At 34.9% G+C, this 3098-nt stretch overlaps 1 protein-coding gene across 1 annotated transcript in view; it reads right to left on the reverse strand.

Annotated features, from left to right (window-relative positions):
* The window catches only part of LOC101845100, a gene marked incomplete in the record, with an annotated part of 33718 nt that overhangs the window by 18685 nt on the left and 11935 nt on the right, over positions 1 to 3098 (reverse strand).

Below are 3098 nucleotides of genomic sequence, written 5' to 3' on the forward strand. Positions count from 1 at the left end.
GGGGGGGGGGGGGGGGGCGCTCCCAACTGCATAAGGTTATATGAGCTCTCGGGTATAACAATTTTTCAAAGTATTTTTGACTCTCCCAATCCATCTTTTGCGTGGTTTGCCTATTCTTTTATAGATGGAGTACTTGGTATTAAAATGCTCTCGAGGCTGGCAGGCTAGCTGTCATTCGTAACAGGTGGCCGAACCATTTGTTTATTCTCTTTTTCTATGAAATGTAGGCAGGACTCAGTGCCAATAGTGGCTCTTACATCTTCTTTTCTCTGCCTGTCTCTTTTTGTGACGTAATGGGATTTGTGGGGTCATTTGTGTCACAACGCGGTGGAATCAGACACTCGTCAATGTTTGGGTACATGGAGCTATTGGTATCATTTGTGAAAAATATACCCATTTATCTTAAATAGAAGTCGAAATATTTGCGATTGAAGGAGGAAGGGGTCGCTGGTTTCAGAGGTAAAATGAACGAGAAAATGGCTGAAAAAGTTTGGTAATTTGAGAGTCATTAAAAACTGAAAATTGACTTTTTTGGCCTTTAATTAACGTTTTATTCCGAAATATGTGAACAGAAGTGTGTTTTTGAGTGGTTTTAAAAGGTTTTAAACCAAAAATTTAAAAAACAATAGTTATAAAAAATTGCCAAACTGATTTTAAAATGCCGATTTCCATGATTCCATTAATTTGACGAGCGCCTGATTTCACACCTATTCCTTTTATTTCATCTAGCATGCACTGATTTTACCATTTAATGATAAAAACCAATGTGCCATGATTGAGGAACTCGTCAATTTTAGGGCCTGTGGAGTTACTGGTAACTTCTTTTGATGATTAAAATATCCATTTATCTTGAATACTTGAATAACATTCAAGGAAAGTCTAAACAGTTGGGTGACAGGGAAAAGACCAGAACTAATAAATACATGTATACATATAAATAAATATATGTATACATACATACATATATATATATATTATATTATATTATATATATATATATATATATATATATATATATATATATATATATATATATATATATATATATGTATATACAGGAGCAGTTTGTTAACTGGGCAAGACCGGCGGTGCCGGTCTGATTTTTGTCAACTGAACTGTTGTCTAGAGGTTTATTGCTGATGACGATTTTCATTCAGTTTTAAGTAAATCCAAACAAACATGTATCAACATTCAAAAACACCTTGCCGATTTGAAGGCGCTCGAATAGACAAGTGGGATTCACTGCTGTTTTGTCGCGACATAACCTCCTTCCTTCACGTTTGTTATCGCGCCGGCTCGTAACTTTAAATTGTCTCCCATCAAACCGTCACTTCGCGGAACTTCGTACTACATCTAGCGATGACGTCAGTCGAAAGAAAGATTCGTACATCCCTTAATTGCCAGATTGGCCTCTTTGTAGCTTACAAAATTAAGAATGAGACTGCCTTGAGCAGCACAGACACATGTATCATTTTATCAGCAAAACATGTATTTATCATTCAGCCTTTCTCTAACTGCTATCAGAACATTTATTGTCAGCTTGGCACTATTCTTTTTTGTTTATTGACTTTTTAACCACCTATAGTTCCTGTTTGGCATTTACTCATCGTTTTCTCCCCACTAATAACTTACCTGGCCCTTAGGAGTCTGGCCGGGCGGAGGGAGGATTTGTCTAGTGAAGGTATATAAGGAGAATTTTAACGAGGAACGATAGACACTCGGCTGTCAGAGTCTGGGCCGAAAACCCCCTCGGTTCCCTCCCCTTTTCAACCCTCCCCCCCCCCCCCCCCCCCCCAATTAGACACCAAGTTCTATAATTAGCGTTTGACACACTTCCCCACTTTGTTACAACACAGTGTTCAGTGTTCAGTTCTGAGAACTGACAAGTGCGATGAAGTACATTTGATGATATAATGATCGGAAACTTGTGTGCTAACTTTGTCCAGCTTTGTATAGCATCTGATTGTAGACTTGATCTGCTTGGGACAGCGTCACTGGTACAGTAGCAATTGACTTTTTGTCATCATACAGGACAGTTCTTATTACATATATTTAACGGGTTCAGTGCACGTCGATATTTTGTATGGGGGTGTAGAAAGTACGAGTAAAGTACTGTACTGGAGGCCAGGACCAGCGATTTATTGCTTCTCACTTTCAGTTTGTTTTCTAGCTTAGACTTAAGTAGTGTGTTTCTTTTTCTGTGCCGATCAAGTGAGTTTCTATTAATCTCAGTAACTTCCATCTTACATTATTCATAATATTGTTTCTTGACGTTACCGCATATTTTAGCTCTTTCACATTATACATTATATTACAATGTTTACTGTGGTGTGTGTGTGTGCAGGGTTGGGTTGATTTAAATCAGGTTGATTTAAATCAGTTGATTTTTTTTATTTAAATCAACTTGATTTTTTAAATAAAAATTAGTGATTTAAATCACTTTTTTTTAAATTTATTTTTATTCAGTTTTTACATATTTCAACATTCAGAATTCCCTTCCTTGGTTTCATAAAACAGATATAAGGTTAAGTAGACTAATATAATTCATGTTTAAAAGTCTGCTTTCCCTCCTTTCACTGTAAAATAATACAGTATTCAATTTACTTTTTTTTCATAATTGAAATCAGGGTTGGGTTGATTTAAATCAGGTCGATTTAAATCAGTTGATTAAAAAAAAAATTTAATCAACTTGATTTAAAAAATAAAACTCAGTGATTTAAATCACTTTTTAAAAAATGTATTCTGTTTTTACATCTCTTTAAATATTCAGAATTCCTTTCCTTGGTTTTATAAAACAGTATATAAGGTTTAGTAGACTAATAAAATCATGCTTAAAAGTCTGCTTTCCCCATGTCACTGTAAAATAATACAGCATTCAATTTACTTTTTTTTCATTATTGAAATTAACATTTTCTTTTTCTTTTCAGACAAACACAAGCGCGTGCACACACACACACACTGTAATAAAATGCAAGTTTATCTATGCATAATTTCCCCGCCCCGCCACCCCTTCCTTTTAGACTGACATTTTCTTCATTTTTTGTCTGTAGCCATAATTCACTGATAAAAAAAAATATATATATATATATATGAATATA

This window comes from Aplysia californica, unplaced genomic scaffold (genome assembly GCF_000002075.1).
Source record: "Aplysia californica isolate F4 #8 unplaced genomic scaffold, AplCal3.0 scaffold00221, whole genome shotgun sequence".
Lineage (NCBI taxonomy): Eukaryota > Metazoa > Mollusca > Gastropoda > Aplysiida > Aplysiidae > Aplysia > Aplysia californica.